Here is a 12,842-nt window from a genome sequence, read left to right on the forward strand (position 1 = left end):
TGAAAGAAAAAAAAAATGAAATATCAAAGTTTAATCAGATCAGCACATCTGATACTCAATTAAGCATTTTACTAGATTTTCTTAATTGTTTTCTATTGCAAATGATGTTTGCAAGATTGGCCAAAGGAAACTGTTCTCTTTGAAGAAAAGTACCAAGCTGAATTGTTTGGCAGAATTTTCACTTTGGTTCTCAATATGATTGCGCATCTTACTCAGACTTTCATATCCACCCGCCAAAGGTTAACTTTGTCCAGGGGATGTGCAGTGGATTACATTGCCTGAAAATAAATAAATTAAGGAGCTTTTTGTCAATTTAATTAGCAGGAATTAAATGTAAACGTGTACTTACGTATCTTTATAAAGTCGTAAGACTTATTCTTCGCTAGACCATATTTTGTAAATTGAAGATATGTTCAGATGCGAGTGTATCAATTACGGAAGTGTTCAGGTATAGGTTGGTTTATATAATAACGGTGGTCGTGAGAAACAGGAGACCTCTTCTTTCGGAAACGTTTGTTACCGTGTAGGTGAACGACAAAAGGCGCTTTATTGGTGAATAGACCCTATTGAACTTTGTTTTGAAATGGGGCTATGAAATGGGGATGGCTTTGAACTCTCAATGCCAGCTTTGAAATACAACCCTAATTAGCTCTGAAGGGCACTTGATTGGCTTTGGAATTAGGGTGTCACCTTTGAAATCTAAAACGCCCATTTCAAAGCTTTGAAATCTAAACCATACAAAATGAGTCTGTTCAAAAAGGGAAGAACAACTTGGTCGACTCTGGTGCGAAGTTGGTGATTTATTTTTTATTTTTTGGGAAAGGGCCAATTTGGGTGGGTTGCTTTGCTGAAATTCCAGAATTGGGGGGGGGGGGGGAAATATCTGAGAGGAAGAAAGAAGTAGACCGCTGCCTTAGTTAGCAGGAATAACTTTTGAAAAGCAAAATCAAACAATAATAATAATAAAATAAAATCCATTAACATCCTAGTTTGCATTAGTAGGAAGGGGTTGTGGCTTTTTTTGTAACCACAGTTGAACAATAAGGGCATTGTCATAGTGTTTGATTCAAACATATAATGCCTCTTTAAAGTTTGGCAGCCAATCTTAACTGTAAAGACCCTCTTAATTCTTTTCTGTTCTTCGAAGGCAAATCATAAATAAACATATTTTTCAAAGCATACCATCAAAGAAGCGAGACACAACTGAACATTGGATTAATATTGTGTCTTACCAAAATCTGTCAGCCTATATTTGTGTGGTCTTTTTCACTTTCACAACTTTAATTCTAGTGTTTGGAATACTACTATATGCTTAATTCTCATCAAAGTTTGTCAAACCTGCTTTCTAGATCCACATACACCACTGAGGCTGTGCTCCAGGCATAAAAATAAGCTATCTCTTCTTGAAACACTTGAAGTCACTGAAAATTGAAACCCACGTTTTTCTGCCTCCTGTTTATTTATGTAACAGCAGCACACAGAATTTAGTAATTCCTGAGTTTAAGATACATTAACTGAGAATCTGAGCATATTTTATATTTTTAAATTTAATATTACAGGTAGCCCTTGACTTACAACCAATCATTTAGTGACAGTTCAAAGTTAGAACAGCACTGAAAAAAGTGACTTAGGACCACTTTTCACACTTATGACTGTAGCAGCATCCCTATTGTCATGTGATCAAATTTTGGATACTTGGCATGTGTGGATGGCGGTTACAGGGTCTCCGGGTCACCTTTTGTGACCTTCTGACAAGCAAAGTCAGTAGGGAAGCCAGATTCACGTAACAACTGTGTTACTAACTTAAACAACTACAGTGATTCACTTAACAACTTATAAAATGGCACAAACAACTGTCTTGCTTAGCAACAGGAATTTTGAGCTCAGTTGTGGCCATAACTTGAGAACTACCTGTGGTCATTTTTCAAGACCATTGAAAGAAATAAGACAGAAATCAGAGCATACTTATCTGTGCCTGCTTATCCATATATTTCTTCATTAATACCTTACTAACTGGGCCATATTCAATGTCATGCAATGCAGCTTTTACGTAGCAGGAACTCCTTTCAATCTCCCCCACCCCATACCTACCAGATCTGCTCTATATAATCTTCTGACCCACTGGAGCATTGGAAAGTCAGGCAGAAACATAGAGAGAAGGTGAATCCCTCAGAGCTATTTATTCTACCAGAAGGCAGATGCACTTGGATGCAATCTCTTGCAAGGACATAATCTGAGCAGCTGTTTTGTTAAGGGAGCTTGATAAGCAATCAGTAATGAGATTAAGCATTGCCTATGTTTTAAATATGCCACCAATTCTGCATTCTTTTCAAAAGAGTTTGCAGACACATCTCTTTTGCCCACCCCTAGCATTAAAAAAAATTCATTCTGGAGGTGGTTAATGGACTAACATAAGACAAACACCCCACCTCCTCCCTGTGTGCATTTGTTCCCTTCCTCCCCATCTTTGACAACTTTAAACCAAATTTTGTGTTACTGTTTTAAAGTTTTATATAGTTGTTTTTACTGATTGTAAGCCATCTGGGAGGCAGCTCCAGGTGAGATGGGCAGCATATAAATAAATAAATAAGTAGTAGCAAATGAGTCATTCATTTGAGAGTGGATTTCATCTTTCTCTTTCAACTTCTTTAGGTTAGGTACTTCCAAAGAAGAAATCCATCTTCAGATTGCTAGAAGCTCATTGCCATTAGCAAGCATCCAAAACTTCTGTCGATCAGATAAATATGTATGTTTCAGAAGGATCCAGATGTTGGAAAGTTGTTCTCAAATAAATACAGTCTCCCATGGTTTCAGTGCCTGATTTGCAATCTTAATTACTGTTAAATTTCAGTGAGACAAAGAATAAGATTTAAAAATTCAAGTTGCTAGATGTGGAAAAAAAAAAACATTTCCATAGACTTAGCCTGATTAGGTCTGTGTGCTTACACAGAGCAAAACAGCATTTCTGCCACACTAATATGACATGGTTTCAGCATTACTAATTCTGACAGCAAGCTTATAAGCAGTGTTCAAAGATCTAGTCCTAAATATATTCATTAATTTACATTCCACCACCCTATTTTATGCTTTGCATTAAAAAAAAGAAACACGTTAAACTCTAAAACGAATGGATTACTGAAGGAAAAAAGAAATGCTTTCATTGCTAAAGTCAAATATATGTAGCTTTCTATTTTTAAGAAGGGCAGGGTTGACTTTAAAACTGATGGATGTTTTGATCACATTCCCTTTGAAGGACAGATTAAGCCTTGTCACATAACATGGAAATAGTTTTAAAAAGAGTAAGAGAAATTACAAGAATCTACAGTTATATATTGTAACAAATGCTTTCAGGTATCTGACTTTTGCAAATCCATTGTGTATTCTACTTTATTAAATATTCACAAAAATGATTGCTGTATACTTTTTATTGACAGCTCTGGACATTTTTCTTGCTGCATGAAGAAGACATGGATACCTTAGGAAAAAAATTTTTTTGAAGTGCTCCAGATTCTGCACGACAAGATCTTTCTACCTTGTGCTCATTTCTGAATTGAAGTGAACTTACATCCAATTTGACATGGATAGGATCATGTTGTTAATGTTCTTCCACAAACTAGCCAAAATTGTCCCCTGAAGGACTCCTGGAGATCAACCAATGTTATTACCCAATTAATGCGACAGAGGGAAATTTATTGAGTACATGAGAATGATAGTAGCAATAGCATTGATCTTTTATTTATTTATTTATTAGATTTTATCCTGCCTGCTTATTTTTTGTAAGTAAACCAAGGGGCAAACATACCTCATACTTCAGTGTGCAGCAGTAACCAAAAAAGCTAATACAATCCTGGGTTGTATAAACAGAGGCATAGAATCAAGATCATGCAAAGTATTAGTACCGCTTTATAAAACCCTAGTAAGACCACACCTGGAATACTGCAGCCAATTTTGGTCATCATATCACAAAAAAGATGTTGAGGGTTTGGAAAAAATTCAGAGAAGAGCAACTAAGATGATCAAAGGCTTGGAGACTAAAACATATAAAGAATGGCTACAGGACTTGGGTTTGGCTTGTCTAAAGAAAAGAAGAGACAGGGGAGACATGATAGCAGTATTCCCGTATTTGAGGAGCTGCCACAAGGAAGAAAGGGTCACGTTATTCACCACAGCACCAGAGGGAAGGATGAGAAACAATGGTTGGAAACTGATCAAAGAAAGAAGCAACCTGGAATTAAGGAGAAACTTCCTGACAGTGAGGACAATTAACCAGTGGAACAGCTTGCCTCCAGAAATTGTGGGCGCTCCATCACTGGAGATTTTTAAGAAGAGACTAGACAGTCACTTGTCTTAGATGGTATAGGTCCTTCTGCTTGAGCAGGGGGCTGGACTAGAAGACCCCCAAGGTTCTATTCTATTCTGTTCTGTTCTGTTCTATTCTATAGAAGGGTTGGGTTGAAAGAGAGTGATTGTCTCAAAATCATCCAGCCAGCTTACATGCCCTAAGGCGGTAGTAGAACTCACAGTCTCCAGGTTTCTAGGCCAGCACCTTCACCAGTATACAGGTAGTCCTTGACTTACGACAGTTCATTTAGTGACCATTTGAAGTTACAACAGCACTGAAAAAAGTATAGCTTATAACCATTTTTCACACTTATGACCATTGCAGCATCCCCATGGTCACATGATTTATATTTGGATGCTTGACAATTGACTCACATGTATGATGGTTGCAGAGTTCCCGAGTCATGTGATCCCCTTTTTGCAACCTTCTCACCAGCAAAGCCAATGGGGAAACCAGATTCACTTAACAACCATGTTACTAAATTAATACCTGCAGTGATTCAGTTAACAGATGTGACAAGTTGTGAAATGGGGCAAAACTCATTTAACAAATTTCTAACTTACAACATAAATTTTGGGCTCAATTGCCATCGTAAGTCGAGGACTACCTGTACCAAACTCATTCAGGATAAAAATTATTCACCTCGCCTAGAATGTGGTAGGGTTTTTTTTTCCTATGAAAAATTGTGTTGTCCCAAAACAACCTTAAAGATTTGATATATGCAAAATTCAGAAAATGCAACTTTAGCTTTATTTAGGGAATTCTGGGAGTTGAAGTCCACCATGCCTTAAAGTTGCCATGTTTGAAAAACAGTGAATGGGAACAGTAACATTCTTGCTTTGTTTGGATTGGAGAATGTTGAAGAGAGACATGAACAGATACAAGGACTCTCCTGTTAATTTCGATCAATAAAATAAAATCACGTCAGTTATTTAGCATTTTCATAGCTGTAAATTCTGCACATTTCAGCACTTTGCTCTTATGTTACTTTTTTTAAAAAAAACAACACTGCTTTTTTTTTAAGCTGTCAGCCATTAAGATCAAATCACCTAAGGCAGTTGACATTTTCGTAGCTGTGAACTTGCATAAGTGCTCAGATCTCAGATTTGGTGATATAACAGAGGGAAGTGGAGATGGAGGAGGTAGCCCATTTGTGCGATAACGAACTCACAATATATCCTACAAGTGGAACAGAGAAGAGACAAAAAACACCCCCCATAGACACCCCAAATACGCACACCCCAATCCACCCTACAACAAGGAGAAATAATGACGGGTGCAAATGACTTGGATGGCTGGATGACAACCCATGGGGCACCCGCACCATGACCCCTGCTAACAAGAGGGGAGGGACGAGACACTCCACTGACGACTACAAAAAAGAGATCCATGAGCAAACGATGGAAAGCCATGCCACGGGACCCTGCACACGCGCAAGAAGGGCAAAAGAACTAGCAAACGATGAAGGGAGACCGAAAAACCCAATGAATGATCGAGCAGTAAAGGACCTTAAGATGGGGGGGACAACCAGAAGTGGATCAATATACCCACGGATGTCCACGGAAGAAGGCAGAGCTCCTGAGTGGGAGAACACATGCAGGAGCATATCCATCAGAGACTACCCTGATAGACGCCAGGATCCACTCAATATACCCCCTCCCCCGAGCACACATGCGCACAACCCCACCAAGGAAGATCAGACAGATCCCGGAATAGAACCAAAAAAGGGGATAAGTGTAAGCGAGCAAAAGCAATCGGCGTATGCTAGCAGAAAGAAAGTGATCGAGCCCAAGAAAAAGAAAATAGCAACCTTGGAAGATACAAACACAGCAAGAGACACGTGCCCTTTAAGAACAAACCAAGTAGAGAAAACGGACGGACCAATGACTAGATCGAGAAGCCGGGCGCAGAGCTGTCCGGCAATATAAAAAGGACTCCCAGTAATCTTGTATTATGCTCTGATGATGTCGGCAGTGTTGGCCGACAAAAGCTTAACTTTAGCTTTTGTATTAAACAGTTTTTGTTTTAATATTATCCTGGTGCTCGGACTATTTTATTTCTATTATATGGATTTACCCAGGATTCACATTTTTAGTATATATATATATATATATATATATATATATATATATATATATATATATATATATATATATATATATATATATATATATATATATATATATATATATATATATATATATATACACAATAATTATATTTAAAGTAATACTTGAAGCCCTATACTTTATTAAATCAAGGCAAATGTTGGAAGGCATACACACACACACACACTATTAGATATAATAAGTTATAATGTTGTTGGTCTCATTTGCAAAATGTGAAATACTTTTTTTCCCCACCTGCATTCCCAGCAGACCTCTTAAGCTATCTTCATATCTTCAAACAAAGTTCAAACATGATTATGGTTGGCCATACAGTCAGCCAGATGTTTAATTGGATTTGGCATTTTCATCCACTTATCAAGTCCTTCCCAAGGACCTGGAATAGGCAGGTAGAAATGTTCATTGCTCGATGGTGTTAAAGATATCATCAAAAGATGTAATAAGCTGTTCCAAGTAAAGATGCCTTTTGCAATTGATTGATGGTGATTTTTCTCAATGTTGGTGCTCTTCAAGTGTTGCTCCAGTTGTTTGGGATTACATCTAAAGCACCCATTACTATTGATAGCGTTATTAAAGGCAATTGGAAAAGCCTGCATTTGCTTAACAAGATTCCTCCATTTCTTTAATAAGAGGATTTTATATTCAAATGTATCCACATAACTTTGTATATAATATTTCTCTAACTTTTATTAATCTTTTATTGTGAAAATAAGAGGAATCTGAAGATATCTCACTGAGCCATATAAGAATATATTTTGGTGGGTCATGCAGTTTTATTTCCCTTAAAATCCATTTCTTTTGCATTCATCATAAAGTTTAAGAACAGTGAGAGTTCATACCAGTTGTTGGCATGATGACGACGACGACGACGACAATGGTGGTGATGATGGTTAAGAATGACATACTCATCAGTTTTCACTACTGTGTGGCCATTATAGCCATATTTACTAGAAGCAGAACTGAGTGGGACATTTTGCATTTCAACCTCAGAGTCTGTGGTTAATAATGAACAGTTCTGGCTCAGGGGATGGAGTTCTCAAAATAATCCTTCCCTGCTGCGTTTTTCTTAAAGACAGGGACTTTTTATGTCTTCTGTCTCCCTTGTATTTCAGTGACATGTCAGACAATGTAATCTGGGTCTAAAGCCTGGCGCATCTGAAAAACAAACGCCAGTGATACCAAACCACTGTCTGGGTTAGGAATTTGGATCCAAATCAAAATGTTTCTGTTCTCTAGCTATTAGCGTACCCAGCTAACTGCTGGGAAAGTCTATTGCTGAAAAGATAGAGAGAAACGGCACCTGCTTTCTCACGCATCTCAATAAAAATGCAAGGCAGCATATGCAGAAACTGTGCGGAAGCACCATTCATATGGTGATTCCTTTGTATCTGAATAATTTCTTTTCAGGTGCCTCGATGAATGCCAAGCTAGAGGGAGGATTTTGATCATTCTGCTGCTTAAGTTTGTTCATGACCATGTTTGGTGTCTAGCTGATTCTGAAGATCAAACACCACTCCTTTGTCTGGGTGCTCAACAATAAAATGTTGAGTTGCTGGTTCCAATCCAAACCAAGTATGCCTGAATAAAATATGTTTAGACAACCTGACCTCAAATGAAATTAATCAAAACCTAGATTTTGCCTGGTCACAGGAAAAAGGCATTTTTTGTTTTTTGTTTTTTTTTAAAAAATCCACCTCTATGTTATTTGTAAGGTTGACTAATAGCAAACAGGGAATTGGAGAACGGAATGCCCTTAGCTTTACTCAGACAAACCATGCACCATCCAGAAAGGTACACAGTAATTGAATGACTTCCAAATCAAGTCAATTCAGTCCATGAAATTGTATAATGTTTACCATTAAGTTGGCAAGATAATTGGCACTAATATTAGAAGGTCTGGGAAAGATCCTTGGCTGAGTTTCTAAATAGTTCTATATTAACTCTAATATAAATAGCTTGTTTTTCAAAATTGCTGGTACTGGCCTTTGCTTTAAAGAAACACTTTGACATCCAACAGCTGGAATAAATCTACTCCATTTTCCTTTTGGGGGTGGGGGGAGGGGTGGTGGATAAAACTTTATAGAAGAACTGTCTGTTCTTCTATGAAGAAAATTTCACTGTAATTTTGCCTGGAAGTACTGATAAGATAAAATAACACCCTATTCCTTATGGGGAAATTAATTTTGTTTATATCTGATGGTAGATAGGAAGTAATAATTAATCAGATGAGGATAGTTTGTTTTTAATCTTTCTGAAACCATTGAAATGTTCATTCTTACCACCGATGAAGCAAAAATAGCATTGTAAACTGAGAGACACATGATCTGCAACAATATAGATAAGATAATGCTTAAATGAATATTTAAATTCTGTTGATATTAATGAGGCATGCTGACATGCTTTTCATTGGTTAATGCTGCAAACATCTTGGGTAGAATAGTTAGGCTATTGTCTTTTATTAAACCCTTAAACTATTTCTAATCCTATCATAAATTCATGCAATGCAACATTTATCTGATGGTATGCAGGAAATTGCACGGCAGTTCTGCTCCAGCTGAAAACAGCTCTGGGCCTCTGCATTCCCATGATGGGTTGGAGAGCTGAGATTATTTATATGTGCCTCATTGGCACTGTAAATGAAACAACCACAAAAATAAATTCACACATAACCATCACTCCCCTTTTTTTGTGAGACATTGTGATTCAGCTTCCCTGTTGAAAGGATTTCCACAAACTGCCTGAGCTTCAGGTCCTTTAAGAGAAATGGTAGCTCCATGGCCTTTCAGGACCCTCTTTGCAGCTCAGACAAAATGAGCAGAAGCAAATATTCTGTCCCAAAGGTGCTTTTTCAAGAGGCGACTGGACTTTCTTTTTCCTTGAAGACGTTTTGCTTCTTATCCAAAAAGCTTCTTCAGTTCTGACTGAAGGGTGGGGAATGGACGGACTAATATTCCTTGCAGTCATCTGGTCATTAGTATTCTTTCTGAGAGTCATTGAGGCCATCTGTTGCCCTCAGAGCCATCTGAATAGTGCAAATGGGTGTGGAACCGTCTTGGAATTGCTTAAAGGACTGTGATGTAAAGAGGAGACAGGTAGTGTCATATCCCTCCCCCTCTGTTGAGACAGGACTGTTCAGTTTTAACATAGATGGCCTCTTCTATCCCTCTTTCAAACCAGTGGCCCTCTCTGTCCAGAATGTGGAACTTTGCAGTCTTCAAAAGGCAATTCAGGTTACCCAGAGGGTACAGATAATCTCCCAAGAGGCCTTAACGTCTCTAGGAGTGCAGATGACTGCAAGAAATATAAATCCCTCCATTCCCCACCAATCAGTCAGAACTGAAGAAGCTTCTTGGATGAGAAGCAAAATGGCTTCAATGAAAAACAAAGTCTAGTTGCCTCTTGAAAAAGTACCTTTGGGACCACCATGACCTGGACGACTGAGAATCTCCATAAACAAATATTCTGTTAGTTTCCCCACTTTCTTCAGACGGGAACAAAGCAGAGTGCTAAGGACTAGGATCATGGAATTCTCCTTTGCTTCTCTCCCCCCCCCCCCCGCATTTCTTGCACAATGAATTTTGCTGGTTGTGGGATTTGAAGTAGTTAGGGGCAGCCCAGTGATTATTTTTGCTACTTGTTTCAAGCACTTCAGATCAACAAAGAAATTTGATTAATGGAACTGGAGTTAAGCCAGCATGGAGAGATGCAACTTATTTAGTTATTTTATTTCTGTGATTATACTAAAAGAAGAATCTTGGGTGTTTTTTTTAGCTCCATCATAAACTTTTTTTTCATATGCTTGGATTATTTTATACGGATTCTCTCAGTAATCTGTACAAGTGACTACTGTTAATATTTTTATCTACTGCTTCCCTACATAAATAGGAAGCTTAAAAAATCATAGTTAAAATATGTTTATATTGGTGGCTTACTGCTTCACCACTTCTCTTAAATCCAATTACATAGTAACTTCCTAGAGGCACCTCATAGCTGAGGCTCAAAATGTTCATTCAGTGGCTCATTGATTGAAACTAAATTCATCCTATTAAAATTGATAAGAGCTAATTTTATGCAATACCTAGTTTACATTAGCATTAGTTAATTATTATTTTTAAAAATATACTTCCAGGCCACTCAACTGCAAACAGTTCTGGGCAATATACTGATGTGAGTTTTCCTGGCTCAAAACTGCCCAGTTCTGGGCAGCTTTACAAGGTTAAACAAATAAAACAAAAACCAAAACAAAACAGGAATTTTACAAACCAAAATAGAACTGAGTAATTTCTTGGAACATCAAACTAGCCAGGACTGCTATTCTGATGGTGATTTCTACTGCCTTGATGGCAAGAGACACTTGCTAAAGAACAAAAGTGGAAACAAAAGAGTGTTTGCCATCTTCTTCAGGAGGATAAACTATCTAAATGCATCTAGCTGGCCACTGTGTAGGACAAAATTGTAGATTGGATGAGCCATTAGCTGGAACTAGTAGGGCTTTTTGGTGTTATGGTGGATCTAGAAATACAAAACTGAAAAAAAAAATCTGAAGTGATAATATTCTTTAAAGTGTTATAGCAGAACAAGAGGAGATTCTGGCCACAGTGTCCTTATCACATATTGTGGCTACCGTAATTTATTCTTTATGGCAGTGGTTCTCAACCTGTGGGTCGGGACCCCATTTGGGGTCGATCGACCATTTCACGGGGGTTGCCAAGCAAGGCTGTCTGCCATTTTTTTTGTCCGCCATTTTTTTTGTCCGCCATTTTTCCCCCTTTTCCGGCGGGTGCCTTACCTCCCTTGGGCTGGGCCAGCTGGTGGTCGGCCTGCTCCGTCTTTGCCGCTTGCCAGCTACACCTCGGCCGGCGCAGGGGGCGGAACCACGCATGCCCGGCGCTCCCGGGCAGGGAAAGTCCTCGACTTACGACCGGTTGGGTAGTCCTCGACTTACGACCGGTTTAGTCCTCGACTTACGACCGGTTTAGTCCTCGACTTACGACCGGTTGGGGTCGCGGCATTAAAAAGGTTGAGAACCACTGCTTTATGGGTTTGCTCCTGACGATGACTCAGGAACCACTGCTAATGGGTCAGAGCCAATGGTGGGATTCAGCCGGTTCACACCAGTTTGGCAGAACTGGTAGCTAATTTTTTGTGGCCCAGGCCCAGAATGGACTTCCGGAAGTGGCATCCACACAGAGAACTGGTTCTTCACATATTTGAATCCCACCACTGGTCAGAGCCATTACCGNTTTTCCCCTCTTTATATGGCTGCTATTGCAGCTGCTTTGTTTCCTCAAAAGCTTTCAGGCTGCCTTTTGTTTTCTGTTTTATTTTTTTTCTAAAGTTCAGAACGTACTGTGGAGAGAAAAAAGAACCAAGGTTAGAATGTCACTTGAAAAACACATTATTTATAATCAAAATGACTCTATGGACAAGGGAAAGGAATGGGAAAGAAACAGAAGAGAGAGAAAGTCTCACTAGGCCTAAACCATCCCATTAGAAATAGCATGCAAAGATGAAAGCATTCATTTCCATAATATAGTAAATATATGCACTGGTGGTTTTTTTTTTAAAAAAAGCATTCCATTCCACGTTTTCTTTTAGAAGCAAGGAATTATAATTTATGGTTTGCCTATGCTTTCAAATTGTCAGCTACGTTAACCGATGGACTAGTCATGTTTTTTCCTAATATAATTGAACATTCCCCATGTACACTGGTTAGCCAATAAACCTAATCCAAGCCAAGATGAGTTACATGTGAGGATTTTTTTTTTAAACCAGCAGAGACCTTGTGGTGAGATTTAGTTCCCTGGTTTTCCTTCCTCGTGCAGTTTTTTTTTAAAAAAGGAAGAGGCTGTATTTAAATATGATATCCCACAGTTTTCTGGTGGTTCAGGGTTTTACCTGTTTTTTTTTTTTAAATATTTGGTTTCAATACTAAAAATACTTGTGGTGGATGAATGAATATCAGCATGGTGAATGGTTGTTTTAAAGCAGCTTGAGGAAGTTTTTTTCCCTCTTTTAAATAAAAAAAGCTGCAATCTGAGCAGAAGCACATTAAGGATATTCAACATGCTTTTAAAAACTCTTTTGACTAGAGTTTTTGCTAATTGGATTGAACAAGGCATGATTTAGGCTCCCCCCTCCTCTCTCTCTCTCTCTGTGTCCAACCTTGAAGACTTGGTGTTGTGTTCTTTGTATTCCCCCCCCCCTTAATCCCCTATGCATATCCTGATCACCCATTAAGGGTGATTGCCCTTCACCATTGATCGCCCATTAAGGGTGATTGCCCTTCACCATTGATCGCCCATTAAGGGTGATTGCCCTTCTCCATCTGCATACAGTTTCATGCCCGTTGCTGGTTGGCTAACTAGCAACAG

This window comes from Protobothrops mucrosquamatus, unplaced genomic scaffold (assembly GCF_001527695.2).
Source record: "Protobothrops mucrosquamatus isolate PMUCROS unplaced genomic scaffold, P.Mucros_1.0 scaffold477, whole genome shotgun sequence".
Classification (NCBI taxonomy): Eukaryota; Metazoa; Chordata; class Lepidosauria; order Squamata; family Viperidae; genus Protobothrops; species Protobothrops mucrosquamatus.